General features: G+C 43.6%; 1 protein-coding gene across 4 annotated transcripts in view; it reads right to left on the bottom strand.

The window, feature by feature from the left end:
* The window catches only part of EHF (ETS homologous factor), a 41,321-nt gene extending 37,808 nt beyond the window's left edge, over positions 1 to 3,513 (bottom strand). For 2 of the 4 annotated variants that reach the window (XM_036891705.2, XM_036891707.2), the window contains exon 1: positions 3,346 to 3,513. The gene's annotated coding sequence lies outside the window, so the exon portion shown is untranslated. The remainder of the gene's footprint in view (positions 1 to 3,345) is intronic. The other 2 variants (XM_036891706.2, XM_036891708.2) reach the window with 2 other exon arrangements.
* Between the last annotated feature and the right edge of the window lie 13,591 nt (positions 3,514 to 17,104).

Genomic DNA, 17,104 nt, shown 5'->3' with positions numbered 1-17,104 from the left:
TGCTGACTTCTAGGCACAGCTACTTTTCCCTGGTCAGAATCTGAGGGTGGAAATGGATCTTAAAAATGACCAGATTCAAACTCCTTCATCTGAATGAGGAAACTAAAGCTCAGAGAGGTGAAGTGTATTGTTTTGGGCACACAGCTTTGCCAGACTAGAAAACCAGGTCTCCTGACTGCCAGTCCCGGCACTGTCCTGCACACTGCCTCGTGCACACTGTACTCCAATCACTCAAAATCTGGAGTCTGAAATTCTTCAGGGAAGATTTTTAAAGAAATATATTTTTTTCCCTCCTCTGAAGTCCAATAAATTTTTTATCTAATAACTCTGGAGGATCCATGGAAATTTCCACTCCAGCACATGTCAGCATCCTGACATCAATGCTATTGAACTTGAATCTATGTCCCATCCTAATAGTAGCTGCTATGTGGCCATTCTCCCCACTCCTCGTTTGCTTCCTGAACAGCTTAATAGTCTGGCCCTTTGAAATTCTGTCCAGTTTAAATAAATGCAATAATTTCTAGTAAGAGCACAAATGCCTGCTGCTTAGAACAAATCATATGATAAAAAATGAGATAAGAAAACATTAAAGTTTATTATCCTCCCTGTCTCTTCAGTTATCAGCAACAGATTTAAGAGAACCTGGCAAGATATGCCTGCCTTGCTGCCTCCATCTTGAGTGGACAATCCCCACAGAAGACAGCTTAGCAAGCTGAAAGCCAGCGCACCGTCAGGCTCCCAGGAGCGAAGCCAGGGCAAGAGTCTGTAGTCTCTAAGCACTGAGACTCCCAGCCGGGGCCCCACCCACAACAGAAATGATTGTCACTTCCATTCTACCAGAAAGCATCTTAATAAGAGAAATGGGCTGAAACATGAGAAATGGGCGACAAAAATGTGGCGCTGAAAATAGGGTTCTACCTTTATTTTGGTTTCTTAAAACCATGGCATTTCTCCTCTAGTGAATTAACAATTTCTACTATGGCATTCTCACTATCCACCCTACCCCGTCTCCCAGAGGTCTTCGAAAACCATATCTGTCTGAAAAGACTTAGGGATGACTCTACCTGGAGGAAGGGGGAAAGAATGAATAACTTTTTAATGATTTGTATAAACTTCTATGTCTGTGCTTGATGCTTTAACATCAAACAACATTCTTAACACTTGGCTTTCAGAAAAGCAAGGTGTTTTCCTGAACACAACTAAATGCTAAAATTCCCTAATTTGGCAGGGAGTGGTGGGGACACAAAATATTACAAGATTCCAGAAAACTGAATTTTACTTCCTAGACATGAACTTTGGCCCAAAGCACTCACATTGTTACCTAGGACCTGGTATGAGTTCCTTCCAGTTTCCAATTAGCTGATTGCAGTTGAGTAGGTATTTTAACTTCTCAGTTTCCATTTCATCTCAGACTTTCAAGGATTCAAAAAGATGTTGAAAGAGAAACTGGGTAAAGTTGGTAAATTAATAGGAGCTTAAAGATAGAGGGGTAAGTGTAGATGTAGCTTTCCAGGGCATCTCCAGTTTGGAGAGTTTACAATATATTTAAAAATGGAGAAAAATATTTAAAAAGCATTGTTTGAATTTAACAAATAGCTGATTTTTAACACAAAAGGACACATATAATTGCATCTGGGGAGATTGATACATATGAAGCCCGGCTCAAATGCATCGCCCAACCCACAGCCACCCTAAAAAGGCCCTGACTAATGCCACCACCTTGAACAGTAACACAAAGAACTTAACAGCACACTTGTTCCTTCAAAATTACTTGCTTTCGGAGCCTCCGTAAACTACTTTGGAAACATGGAGAAGGATTGTCTCCATTATATTTACTATGTTCTCACATGTGATCACAGACTTCCAAATGACCCTCATTTTATGTTCCCATTGTTTTTTTAAAATCTACCCATTTGATCCATTGGCAATTGGTGTGGAAATTACATGATCCTACATGACTTCAGATTACAAGAAGATGGAACTGATGAGTTATTTCATGGTCTCAGAATCTGAGGTCTCAAGAAGAGGACAAGGGGATCCTCCTGCAAACTCCACATCTAACAATTAAAGAGTCTGAAAAATATCTCAAAATCCTTTCTGATAGCTTCTTTTACCCATGAAGTTCTTAATAACAAGACTTCTTTCCTGTTGGAAATCAACTCTCCCCTTGACCTCGGTGGAATCAGCATACAGCCATACATGATCCCCAACCACCCTTTTACACACTGAAAGGCTCTATCCGAGCACATCCTCATGCCCATCCTTACAGAACCAACTCCTGAACCAGACCCTCCAGTGGAAAGTTCTCAGTCCAAACACTTTCTCCCTGTTACTAAGGTCAGTGCTGATAACCAGCAGAGACACTGGTTGACTGCAGACTCACAGAAGCTTCTGCTTCATCTTTAAAAGATATACACTTGCACAGTCCTGAGAGTATACTAAAACTGGGCAAAGACAGAGGGTGAAAATGTCATTTTCCCAACTAGGTGTTGTTATTTGCCAATAAGAAGATTAATTCCCCACTGTTCGTAGTTCTATCCACACTGGGGCCAACACTTCTCCATGGAGTCCAAACAAAATCAAACGAGTCCCTTAGAAGCCATTTGGTGCTGCTGACTCACGTCTACCTGTCTGGTCATAGTATCCCATTATGGGACAAAGGGTTAGTTTGTCCCCTTGCAACTTTGTCACTTTGTGACAAAATTGGTCACAAAAAGATTTTTTTCTGTCTCTTTTTTTCTAGACAGAGGGCTTTTTAGATCTACAGTTCTCTCCAACACCCTTGCCTACCTGGGCGGCCCAACCACTTCTCCCAGTGTGGATGTGTATGCCCTTGACTTTGCCCAGCCATTTTTCAATACTAGCATATACTGAAGATGAATCTGCCTTTCCCTACAACTACTGAGTCAGAAGAATTACCAACAGAAGACATCTCTACCAAGGGATATCATGGGCTTTAAGCCCCAACAGCTATTTAGCCAACCAGTTCTACACTGAGCTACACCAGGGTCACCTATCCTTAGCTGCCCATTTGTTTCAGAATTCAACCCAGGGAACCGGCTTTGTCACACAGAGAGGGAAACCCCAGGGCTGTGAAACTGACAGTAATTGGAAGGCCAGACTCAAAGCAGGGAATTCACAGATGACATCCAAAGGAGCCCAGCTTCCCTCCAAAATAAAATTTCTGTAAAGACTCAGGGAGGCAAGCCCAGGTAGAGAGCTTCACTTCCTGCCATCTGCCTCTGGGAGTCAGATTTAGTTTCATCTGATTCAAGGCAGGCTTCTCTTTCCACACAGGTGTTTGTATTCCAGATTCAAAAGAAGGTTTTAAAAAGAAGGACTTACCTCATTTACCTAAAGATTCTGGGTGGGAAATCCAACAGCTGTGGCTAATGGAGGGGAGGCAGCAGGCAGCTCTCACACCAGCTCCTACGGGGATAGGGAGCCAGGGGTGTTATCACGTCTGAGCCCTCATCAGAGTGAAGATAAATGCATATGACAATAATTTTAAATCATTTTGTACGATGTTAAGCAATAAGCCACCAACCGGGAATTCCCTAAGTCACTTCCCCCTCTTCTGATTGGCTGCCGAGCCCTTTAAAAAAATAAAATAAAGGATTACAAACACTGGCTCATTTGCATTTGGCCAACTCACACGTTAGTGTTCAAACAAAACAGGTCTAACCAGGTTATGACTGTGTCTCAAGAACAGAGAGACAACCTGCTAATGGAGGAGGAATTGACTTGGTGGTGACTGTTCTTTTCAGCTTAGAGGCTGTTGCAGGTGAAAGGCACCACGCATGCTCCCCAAAGGCAGCATCAGGAAGGAAGAACGTAAAAACAAAGTGAACAGAGGTGCCATGTGGAGGAGACGATGGTATGGGGATAGGAGGGCCCTCCTAAATGTCTGTCTTATGCCCTAATCTGGATGTAGTCTCTTTGCCCTGGCATCAGGCTCTTTGCCCTGGCTGTGCAGGTACCAAGTTCTGAAGGGCTCCCAGCCACGTAGCCTGGAAGGTAGGTTCTCTCTGGAGGCACAATGATTGCCTCTTTGACAGTGACCTTTGGTGATTTCAATGGACTTTGAAAAGCCAGTCTCCCCCAGCCCCAGGTAAGAGCTCTGGGAAGTTTGAAGGGAAGGTTCTGGGAGGGAAGGTCCACTCAGAGTTGTTCAGACAGAACAATCAACTTTCAACAGCACAAGGGCTGACGATCCGGTTGGTGCATTACCCAGGTTCTTCACTTCCTCTTCACATGTACGTGGTCTTTTTTATTCCACATTGACATTCCCTACTGGAGCCAGAGAGGGAAAGACTGAGATGCTGAAACCGAAAATAAAACAACACAGTCTGGGCAAGAAGGTGGAATCTAGGGGAGGCCTATGGATTTCAAATGCCCTGCAATTCCATCCCCCCTGGGACAAGGACCTGCTTCACTGGGTCCCAAATGCATTTACCTGTGCAGGTGAGCGATGGCTCCTGGCAAAGAAAATACCATCCCCTAACCATTAACTTTCTGTCTTGGCTCTTCCTGGACACTGGCTGGGCATGAGCTAAGCATCCAGGCAGATTTCTTAAACTCATCAGGTCTCCCCTCTGTGAGAGAGGAAAGAGAAATTAAGTTTGGCAAAGAGACAAAGATTTTTGTGATCAAAACCAAGAAGTCCCTTGTATAAAAAGAAGAAGTCTATATTTGGGCAAAGATTGAATAGAACAGAAAGTAAGAGGTTGTCCTATTATGGTGGAATGGTGAGTGAGTCGTAGTAACATTCCTTTCCTGCTTATTTTCCTAGTTTATGCAACATGAATGCAGAGGTTTTTGAAAGGGTAAGACTTGGTGAGAGGGCAGTAGTGGATCTAGGAGGGTTTTGCAACACAAGCAGATCTTGAAGGTTTTGAAGTTTGGAGAGTACAATTTAGGGGGACTCTGAGAAGCTCCTCTGCCTCCCTGGCCTTCACCAAACATCCCCACTAGCCCTACCTGCCACCAGTGTGTTTCCCAAGGGCCTTGTTATAATGCAGATGTCTGATAAAATTAAAAAAACAGTAAATGTCATTATTGCCTTTTATCACATTAGCCCCAATTAGTCTATCAGCTCCAGATCTGAGAGCAGAGCCCTGAGGGAACAGACTGGTGACATTTTGCCTGAGAGATGAATCAGGAGCAATGTGAAGTAGCAACTCCACCCACTACAGGGGTAGGTGGGAAGTAGAGGTTGTGTGGTCAAGAGGTGGTAAACTTCAAAAGCAACTCGAAAAGCGATGTGGCTTTCTGGTCCAGTCCCAACCACCATTAATTATAGGTCCTTTAATTTCTAGCTGAAGAGTTCTGATTACAGCTCCATTTCTTTTTTTTTTTGTTTATTTGTATGGGTGTTTTTTGTTTTTTAGTGTTTTTGTTTTGGGGGGGTGGTTTGTTGTGTTATTGAAGTATAGTTGATATAAAATATTATATTAGTTTCTGGTGTACAACATAGTGATTCAACAGTTATATATATTACAAAATACTCACCACAATAAACAGTTACCATCTGTCAACACACAGTTATTACATTATTGACTATATCCCCTATGGTGTACTTTTCATTTCCCTATTTTATAATTGTAAGTTTGTCCTTCTTTATCCCCTTCACCTATTTTGCCCATACTCCCAGTTTGTTTCCTGTGTTTATGAGTTTATTTCTGCTTTGTTTGTTTGTTAATTTGTTCTGTTTTTTAGATTCCACATGTAAGTGAAATTGTATGGTGTTTGTTTTTCTCAGTCTAACTTATTTCACTTGGTTTGTACCCCCTAGGTCCATTTGTGTTGTCGTAAATGACAGCTCTTCTTTGTCTGCTTTTGTCCTGCCCATTTTAGATCAAAGGACTGCTACACCGAGGCACTCCTGAGAAGAGTCATTTTGTGGTGATGGTGGTAAAATGGGATGGAAATATGTCACCTCATACTTGCAAACCACTTTATTTTTGGAGTCTTTATGTATCTAAAGTACCTAACAATGTGCTTGATACTTAGTGGGTTCTTATTAGGTACTGGCTCTTCTCTTGAACTTGGATTTAGTTCAACCTCCCAGAAGAAAAACAAAACATATGTGATGGCACCCCCACTACACACACACACAGGAACTCAGTTTTTTTAAACATGTTACATCTACAGAGAAATTCCTTGAGAGTATGAGGTCTTTTACCCTAAGGCCAACTTCAACAAGACAGCATTTGCACCAAAGCTGGATGGACAGATAGATGATAGGTAGATATTAGATAGAAAGATAGATACAGATAGATAGATAGATGATAGATGATAGATAGATAGATAGATAGATAGATAGATAGATAGATAGATGATAGATAGATAGATAGATAGATAGATAGATAGATAGATAGATAGATAGATAGATACAGATGGTAGAATGGATGGAAGTCCTGATATTTAATGTCAAAAGTTGAATTGGATGCTGAGACCTTTTACTGTAAGAGTCTCAAATATATCAAGCATATCTCTCATTGGTAAGAAGTTTAAAAATGTGATAAAAAAAATATCAAACACATCAGAGCCTTCCTGTGGACACATTGTTAGTTTCCTAAAAGTCACATCCTTCAGGCAAGAATTCAAGGAAGAACCAGGCAAGAGTCTCATTATCGTATCAGATGTCCAGCCCAAGCCTAGATTCCCCTTGTTCTCTGCTCCCAGGCTTCCCTGGGAGACAGACACAGACAGGGAAGTCAACAAAGTGATGACAAAGCTGATGGCCTGGGTTTACGGATGAAAGGACTTCAGAGAAAGAGGCAACGGAGCATGCCCTCAGGGCAAGAGCAAGATAATACTGGGAACTGGAACCAACTCTACAAACCCCATTACTTTGCCTAGAACTCTCCCTGGTCTTCCCTACAAACCAAGGCCCTATCACTGCATTGAATCAAGTCCTGATGCTGGTTTCTCCAGAGGAAAAGGGGAGGTGGAGCAAAGCAAACCAGCTTGTGTGCAGAGGCCTGGGGACCCTGAACTCAGCTGTATTGTCTACTGGAAGATCCATGTCATTGAACCAAAGAACCCCAGGGACCTTAATTTCTAAATAAAATCCAACACAAAGAATCTCTCTAAACCAAGTATCAAGTCCTAAGGGGTCTGAGTCTTAATATCAACACTGGCTATGGTTACAAGGTTAATAAAAGTTATGTGCTTGCTTACTTTACACAGCACCTTTTAACCAGAGGACCTATATTTATTTTTGATAGTAAGTGGGTGTTTGTATGTGTCTCTGTCTGTCATCCCCTCTTGAACACATGGAATTACCTCCAGGGCAGAACATGACAACTATTTAGTGAAAGCCACACAAGAATATCTCTATTACTGTAGGACTGAAAGGAACAGAATCTCCAGAACATCTGGCGGTGGGTGGAGGGAGGCAGGGTTACATACAGTAGAATACTATCACCAATTACCTTGGCTAGAGACAAATAGGCTTAATAAATATCATCTTGTCTCTTAACCTACTCCCCTCTAAAAGCCACAATTCCAAAGTCTTTTCATTTTAGATTAGATTAGATTTCTGGGAATCTTCAAATCCTCTGAAGAAAAGTGTCATGGGCTCTGAAGGTGACACTGAATTCTATTTGGGAAGTCTGACGTTGACAGCTGACCTAACAGATTTGCACAGCACCTTCTAATCATCTTTTGCCATCACATCTGTGCCTACATGTTGAGCAAATCCTTTGCCAATGGCACATACCATTGAACTGCTGAGGCAGGGGACAACCTTGGTGCTGGAATGGGAGAGGATGGCTCACCATTTCTGAAAAGAATGACCCACTGCATATACACATGTACTCGCACCCTCACAAATACCCTTCAGACATCTGGATATGTCACCAACCGTACCTATGCACCAACGATGTATTTTCTGAACTCTTTCATACTTTAATCTCTCTCAAGACATCTCTACCCTTGCCAGATTTAACTCACCCCTGCTCTGTTCCTTCTGCCTCACCTCTATCTTGCTATTCTCTTTCCAAGCTTATCTTTCCTCCCAAACACCTTTACGCAGTGCCCTGATTTAATGCCAATTTCACTGTTGGGATAAGCACTTTGGTTCTTAAATCAAACTACTTGGAGTGTTTAAACAGGCCTTCCTTCAAGTCTTCAAGAAAGCTCACTTCTCAGTCTCTGAGCAGGAGGGAAGACCAGGCAGAAGTCGGCCATTGCCAGGCAACCTTTCTGCAGCCAGTATTTTCTTCTTTTTTGTGTGAGGAAGAGTTTCTTATAATTATAGCAGTTGTTTTTATATATCATTGTAGCATAAGAACTCTATTTCCTCTATCATAGCACCACAAAATAGAGAACAGAATAGAGATCCTCCTGCACAGGGCTGGAGGTGAGGCAGCCGCAGCCCCCTAACTGGTTGCCCTCCCTGCACCCGCTGTCACTCAGGCCCCTCTGCCGTGTCATCCTTCTGACCCGGTGTCCTTGCTCTAAGTCAGGAGGTGTCAACATCATTTATGGTGCAGGATTTCCTCCCCACACCTTTCAAATTGGCACCTCCTGGGTGGTAACAGAGACAATAAAAAATTTTGCATGAATCACCAACTATTTATGTTCTGTGGGCTCTCCTATTATTCCACTAATGATAAAGCATCCAAGAGGACATTTTAATGGAGCCAGCCTTGAGTCCACATTTCAGTGCCTGGTCTCTTTCACCCAGGAGGCATGAGAGACAGCAAACTCTCAGATCCAAGTAAAAAATGTGTAAAATCACCATCTAGATGCCTTATTATTCAGGAGAATCTGTGGTGTTGGGAGACTAAGGGTGCTCAGCACCTATACACTTACCCTAAAAAAACAAGATGACTCAGCTTTCTCAGAAGCAGTCTGGTCAGTGTAAAGGACATAGATGTTGGAGCCAGAGAGATCAGACAACCTTACCACATCCACTTTAACTTTAGGTGTCAGTTTCCCCATCTGCTTATGGGGGATATAAATTGCTCAGTGAGATATCTGGAGAGTTAAATGAGAAATTGTATAAAGCATTAGCTGCATGCCTGGCACTTGGTGGGCTTACAGGAAATGTTTACTCTGCCCTCAAAGTATGGAGCTCGAATCCCAAGACATCCCCTTCGTGAGAAGTGAAGTTGCACATGGGAGGTCAGAGAACTAAGTCTCTGTGTTTCAAAAGACAAAAGTAGGAGAAGGGGATGAAGCTGGAAAAAGAAAAAATAACACTGACCTCTCACACTGATGAAGTGCTAATCGTGTTCCAGTTACTAGACTAAGCATTTAACTTGCAGCTCCTCATTTAATCTTCACAAAACTCCATCAGAAGGGTACTACTTATATTCTTACTTTATAGATACTATATGCAAAGTATACTTCATGGATACTATTCTTACTTTTCAGAGGAAACAGAGCCCCATAAGCCCAATAAGTAAATGGCCAAGGTCACACAGTAAAGCAAGGGACTGGAGCACAGGCCAAAGTCAGTGTCATTACACAACTAGAGCTCTTAACCACCACTTTCTTCAAAAAGAGAAGTTTAAGAGCCTGTTGAAATTTGGACTATAATATCTTACACGGACATGGAAAACCAAGCTCAGTTCTGGAAGGCAATTGTAAATGTGAACGTTTCTTAGAGGGAGATTGCAATGCTGAAATGAGAAAAAGCATCAAATAGGCAAACAGGTCTGGATCTTATCAAACAGTCTTCAGCCCCTACCCTTCAATACCAACTATTTTAAAACCTGAATGTTCAGAATAGGAGTGAGGGGAAACCCATTAGAAAAAGTTGTGACTTGGTCTTGTCTGGGAAATCATAATTCTCTTTTGACAAAAGGTCACCTTGCCACCCAGCATGTTCAATAACTACTAGGCAGGCTAAATACCACAGTGAGAGGCAATTAGGCATCTGGATCCAGAAATGGCAGAGGAATAGAGCAAAGAATTGAAATGATGATGAAGGCATTAAATATGAAGGGTGAGGGCAGTAGTAGAACCTAGTTGGGGGTTGGGGGTTCCCATCGGTTTCTCAATCCCCAATCTTTGTAACTAATTGGAGCATCTCATGAAAATGTAAAATGCTAATCAGTCAGACTCTGCTTCCAAATGCCTTCCAGGTAGAAATCAGTAATTCTGGATTTACTCATGCCTCTGGAAAGAACGCATCTAGCAACCTCCTGGAAATGATAACTGAGAGTTGACAAGCTCATCTTTGGGGACGATGCAAAAAAACTCATTTGCGTAAGTAAATTCAGTCCATTCAGTTCATTCAAAACATATGCACCTACATGTTGGTGGAATGTCAAGAAACAAACCCCTGGAATTATTTCTGAATAATTCCATGTTTGGGGGAAACCCAGATGAAATCTCCCCACATGTATTGTGACATGTGTATGATTTTTCTGCCCTTTTTCTCCCCAACCCCATTCTCAGCAACCACATGTGAGTTCAGGTTTTGGAATTAATCAATCTATCTTCTTGGAAAAGGGTATTATACCAAAGAGTCCTATTTTGAGACCTAGTGTCTTTTATGACCATGCTCCAGGAAAGTTTTATGAGAATCTGAATTTAAGGCTGGAGGCTAATAGCTCTGAAATTCTGAGAACCAAAAAAAAATATTGTGTAGGTGGCTGTACAGTAGAACTGAAATAAGGAACTCCTCCCCTGCAAACTGAATCAAAAATCTGCACAGTCAGTTCATCAGAAAACTTCTCTTAGGATCACAGCCCTGTTGTGAAAGGGAACAGCCACAGACAACCCACTCCCTTTACAGTGGAAAACAGGGAGGTCCTTGAGCTCTGTTATGCTGGAAGGAATGGGACACAGAGGGCAAGGGGCAGGAATCACCCTGGACAAGGCGAATGTGCAAGAAGGCCATGGTCAATGTGATGAGGATATGCTGCATCAACACCAAAGTCCTTCGTTGATGGACTTTTCATCAACACCAAAAGCCTTCAAAGTCTTCCCAAGGTCTGTGGTTCTCAAAGTCATCATTTGTGGTTCTTGAGGGATTGACAGAACCAGTAGAGCAGAAAACCTCAGGGAGTTCAACCTAGATCTCACAATTGTGTGTGCTTGTGGTGGAGGACGGGCATCCTTGGAAGACGTCTTATTTTTGGTGATACGTTTTCTTTCTAGCTTGGCAGGTCACCTTGACCTGGAAGCTGAATGCCCAGCTGGTGAAATGCTTGTTGGAGGGTGAGTCAATGCTCTGTGAACTTGAGCCTGGCCTGGGGGTAACATTCTTGGAACACCCAGTTGAGACGAGCCTAGGAAGCCACAGCACTCTGCCAACATGGACACTATTCCCAGGCATCCTGACCCACTGTGGTCACTGCATGGCCCACAGCCTCACTCAGTATGGACCTTCTGTTTACCTAGCTGTGTCCATCTGCATTCCTCAGAGCTGTTGGCAGAAAGCACTGGGCAGTAGGGAGAAGTTTCTGGGAAAGAGGGTAAAGTGAGACTGAGGAGTAAAGAGACAGAGAGAGCAGTTCCTACATGTTTGATCCTGATGCCCATGAAGAGACTGAAACACTCCCAAAACTCACCTCGGTGATATTTCTTACCATTTCAGTCACAACTGTACTAGACCTTTGTATGCATTCTGCCATTCCTCACATATGCAGCCTTCTCAAGAAGCCAATAAATCATTCCCTTATTCAAAACTCTTTGCCGGTTCCCCATTTCCCAGAGCAGTGTTCCTCAGAGGGAAGTATACCTACCAAGGGCAGTATGTGAGATGAATTGAAGTAAAAATAATTTTTACATTAACAGTTATATGTTTTTAATGTGAAAACAAACAGTAAAGTAAAATACAGAGTCACTGTAAGTCAATGTGAAAATTATCAAGTAAATAATATAAGTAGGTATATAGAGATGGCAAAAATGGTGAGAAGAAAATATGAGTGGTTGAAATTTGGGGAACAATGGCTTAAAGACAGACTGTTCGAACTCTCTGAGGGCACGCCATGTACTGGTCCTCCACCACTTGGTCTCCACTGATGTCTCAAGTTCCCTGGACTCCATGGCACCTCACAGGGTACTTGCCAGACACAGTGGACTGCGTAGCTTCTGCACACACATTGCCTGCTTCCCAGCTTCTTGCTTGTACCCCCCAGGGGACCATCCTTTCCCCATCTTTGCCCAGGTGAATCCAACCCGTTTTCTCCATTCAGTCTTCCACAATTGTTTCACCAGAATTTAGAACTCCCAGAACAATTTGTTGGTACAGATGGTCTCTACCTTATGATGGTTCAACATACAATTTTTTTACTTTATGATGGTGCAAAAGCGAGACGCATTCAGTAGAAACCATACTTGGAATTTTGAAGTTTGACTTTTCTCCCGGGCTAGTGATATGAGTAGGATGCTCTTCTTATGATGCTGGGCAGGGGTGTCAAACACAGGTCCCAGTCAACTGTGCGATCCTGGGGGTATGTAACAGATACACTCACAACCATTCTGGGTTGTCTGTATGGACAACCATTCTGCTTTTTACTTTCAGTACAGTATTCAATAAAAAACATGAGATATTCAACATTTTATTATCAAATAGGTTTTGTGTTAAATGATTTTGCCCAACTGTAGGCTAAAGTAAGTGTTCTGAGCACATTTAAGGGAAGCTCAGCTAATCTATGATGTTCAGCAAGTTAGTACGTTTTCCACTTAAGATGGGTTGATTGTGACATAACTACGACAAAAGTCCAGGAAGATCTGGGCATGGAGCCATTCAACAGCCAACATTCAACAAATGTTTCCTGAGCTTCTACCATGTGCCACGCACTGTGCTTGGCAATGGGTATTCAGCCATTGGAGGAAAAAAAAGACAAAAATTCCTGCCATCAGGGATTGTAGGTTCTAATGAAGTGAGACATCAGCATATTTCCGATTCTGACAGGTAAGGTCACTCTGGGGCACTGCTTTCCCCCAGCCAGCCTGGGGAACTAGGGAACACAAGGTCTTCATTCTGCCACCCCCAGGAAGGTCTGGTAAGACTCCCTCGCAAGTAGCAGGGCATTACACTGGCTTTTCTCAAAGACGGAAGCCCCAGAGTTGGAGCTCAGGTATCTAGAAGCAGTGGCATAACCCCACACCCTGCGCTTGTATGGTGCTTTAGAAACTGTTTCCTCCCCTGCCAAAATCCTTGAGACTTGTGATGCACACAAGATGGGTGAAATGAGGACCCCAGCAGGCTTGGCATCTTTCCAGAGGTCATGCAGGTAACACGTGGCAGGCAGAGGCCCGAGGTCAAGTGCATGGTTCCCAGCAGCTCTTCTTGCCACCATGACGCCTTTCCTCAAGCCTCAGGGAGTATCACCTCTGGGCACAGACAACTCTAATTCCTGATGGGAGTCAAACCACAGAAGATATTAGCACCTACTGGTGCAAGGCTCTTTCTCAATTGCTGGCAAGATCAGGATGCCTGAGAACACTGTGGGGAGCAGGAAAGCTCCCCACGTCTTTCCAGAAAGAAGCAGTATGAGTTGCTCCTGCAGTTCTCTCCTTGCATCCTCCTCTTCTCCTCTCTCACCCCCTAATCTCTTTTCCAGAACTACTGCCAAACCTCGGCAGGGAGGCTGCATGTACAGTAATCAACTCATCTCAGACACTTTAGCACTAAAAGCCAGGAAATTCTGTGGATCTGGGCAAACCTGGGCAGGTAGGTTGATCTAGCTATATGTCACATAGACTGTGCTCTAGTCTCATCTTCCCTAAGAGCTGTGTGTCCTCAGGCAGTTGCCTACCACCTCTGAGTTCCTATTTTCTCATCTGCAAATGGAGACAATACCATCTCCCAGGGCTGCAGTGGGGATTAGAGAGGCAGTATATGTTAGGGGGCACACCAGTCTACCATAAATGGTTGCTGGTATTAAGTCCTGTCCTTTGGAGGCTGGACTGAGGACAGTGTGAAAAGAGAGAACTATGGTTGAATCAAAGGACCTATGAGCTGATTAATGCCTTCTGAGCCACTCTCTTTTGGAGGCCAACATGCCAAGGATCACGTGGCCACAATAGACATAGTCTTACCAGGGTCTGTGAATGGCAAGAAGAAAGCAAACAAGAGACTTGCTAGCAAAGTGCCATACACTACAATGTACCTAGCTCAGCCTTATTGTTTTTAATTAAGCACTTACTATGTGCCAGATACTTGGTGCTTTTTAACAATGCAATTTCTAGTTTAATACAACAACCCCTCAAAGTAGCATTATAATCTCCTGTTTTAAGAATAAGAGAACTGAAGCTGAGAGAGATTTAGTAACTTGCCCAAGGTCACACTGCTGGGAAGGACAGGCAGAAACTAGGGCTGCCTGACCTCAGAACTTCTATCCTTAACCACCACCTAACCTTGTATTGGAAACATCCTCTCCCCACGTCTCGGCAGGAGCTGACCACTTTTCTCCCTCCAAATAGAAGGAAATTGGCATTTGACTAGGCACTGGGCAATCCAATCAGCCTTGAAGAGAAGGGGAATTAGCAGGCTAGCCCTTGCTTGCTGGGAGACGGCTTACCCTGAAACCCTGCTAGGTTTCCCAGAACCCTGGGTAAATATTTACATAATCTCATTACATTGCTCCCCAGCTTCAGACTGAGGAGAAGATGAAGAACCAACCCCAGGCCAAGGAGCCATTGTAGTTCGGACAGAGTGTTTTTCAGCTCACAATTGTCTATGTGCAGACTCTTTCCTATAGACTATTCATCACAGAGGAAAGGGTTCCTGACTTGGAGACAGACTGAGGTTTTTCATCCCAACTTTACCCTTATCAGCTGTGCCACTTTGGACAACTCGAGGCTCAGTTCTCTCTATAAAACGGGCATAGAGTTCGTCCCAGGATCATGATTGTCATCGTCGCCCTTCGTGGAGTATGTAGAGTGTGATAAACACTACACTTGCATCTCTGCATCAACTCCTCTCAAGAACTCTTTGATGCAGTCACTATTTTTATCTCTGTTTTACAGTTGAGGAAATCAAGGCTCAAAGAATTTAGGAAATTTGGCCCAAGTCATACAATCTAACAGTGGCAGAGCCGGGTCTGAAACACAGGTGGTCCAACACAAGAACCTTGCTCTCTACCCCTCTCTACCTCGTTACCCCCATGTGCTATCTTTTGTAACATGTACTCTAAAGCTTTCAATGAGATAGCCAACTTGCAGGTCATGCTACGGTAGCACCCTCCATTAGATAATTCTCAGCCCACTGCTCCTTTCAAGTGCCCGGGACAGAAAGAGAGGAGCTTGTCCTGAGATCGCCCTCTTCCTGGGAGCACTTTCATCCCTAATTGTTTTGCTCTCCAAGGTGATAGTGAATGATTCACCTATCCTGATAGACACATGTGAGCCCAAGAGTGACTCAGGAATCCAGAGGGACCATGGAAAGAGCACCTCACTGCAGAACAAAGCCAGGCAGCAGCCTGTGGCAAAGATAATTACAGGCCGGAGAGGCAACACGAACACCCAGGGCTGGCTAGTTTGTACAGTGATGAATCACAACCTCAAAGACTCTGGGGAGGTCTAGAGGCTCCACCAGGCCCCTGGGAACCCAGCTTGAACTTTAAAAATAAAACCTTCCCTGTCCCAACCACCACACTGTATAACCTCCTGGCCTTTCCTCCCTCCATAAGTCCATGCCAAAGACCCCAGGACTGCCATGCTACCAGCCCTGTATTCTCCAAAAGGATGGGAGGAGGGTGTACTATTGGAAATGTAATCGAATTTTCAAGTGTACAAAAATCAGCAATGCAGTTGAAAAGTGAAAATCATGGATCTTCTTGTTGTCCTGCAACAAGATAAAAATAAGTCATTTTTCAAGGTACAAAATGAAAACCTACCACTATCATATCCAGCAACCCACAGTTCCATCCTCTACCCCCAAGCTGAGTCCTGCCATGCCAAAATAGAGGCTCTACTCAGCATTTTGGTTAGGGTCAGATAGGCCCAAGTTTGTGTTCCAAATTGGCTACTTGCAGCTGTGTAATCTTGGCCAAGTGACTTGACTTCTCTGAGCTTCCACTTTCTAATTTATTAAATGTGGACTGTCACAGTACTAATTCTGTAGGCTAATTAAGGGGATTACATTAAATAATACATGTAAAGGGCTAGTTTTGTCAGTTATTTTATGTATTAATCTTCTATTCTGACTTCTGCCTCCTCCTTCCCCAGGACTTAGCCATCTATCTCACACAGCTTCCATTACCATCTCCCCAGAGTGCCTTGGGCTTTACCCTCTGGCCTTGCTTGTGAAAAGGTTTTTAAAGGGCCGGTTAAATTGGTAACCAACTCCATTCTCAGGTCTCTAAGTTTTTGGTTATCCCAGACATGCCAGCAGTGGAGCCCATGCTGTTGGTAATCAGGTTCTGGAGCTTTCCAATGGCTCCTTGTTTTAGATTTCACAAAGCGAGTGCCCCTTTCTCTCCCTCCCCACTCTCTCCCTCCCCTTCTTTCAGAGAGTGCTTGCTCTCTCACCTGAACACAGCACCATGAGGTCGTGGGCTTTCCATGGAAATGCTATTTGGTTACCAGGTGCTTTGCATTTTCTAACACCAGAGTGTGGGTGTGGCCAGGACATGCGGCTATCTGCAGCCTGACAATGACAGGCAAACTTGCTTAAGTTAATACCTCAGCCTCTACATCTTCCTCCTCTCTCTGACTACCACCCCTCCTAACACAACGAAGGCCTGGGTGGCAGAACTTTCCCTAATTACAAAAATAATGACAACAGTAATATATTGTGTCTGACACAAGGCTATGTGCTCAAAGCAGATGGCTCCACTGCTTCTAGATTTTATGTTTGGAAGGGTAGATACTCCATTTAACCCTCAAAGCAAGCTTTCCAGATATTCGCAGGCCTAGTTCCTCCCATTTTATTGGGCAATGATTTCTCAGATGTCGCTGCCTACTGCTTTCACACAGCACTTCTGTTTGTCGGGCAGAAGAGCAATGGAACAATGCTGGTCAGTGGCCCATATGGCCAGTGGAAGGAGGGAGAGGGTTTCATAGTTTTAAAATCCCCAACAGAGTTGGTAACACCCATAGCTGGTTCAGGCATGGGGAGGCAGGGGCACTGTTTGTGGGAGGGTGTATTTGCACAACTTTATGGAGAGCAGTTCAGTGGTATCTATCG

The sequence above is a fragment of the Manis pentadactyla genome, chromosome 9, assembly GCF_030020395.1.
Source record: "Manis pentadactyla isolate mManPen7 chromosome 9, mManPen7.hap1, whole genome shotgun sequence".
Taxonomy (NCBI): Eukaryota; Metazoa; Chordata; class Mammalia; order Pholidota; family Manidae; genus Manis; species Manis pentadactyla.
Note: the sequence above shows the minus strand (reverse complement) of the source record. Positions and strands in the feature narration are given on the sequence as shown.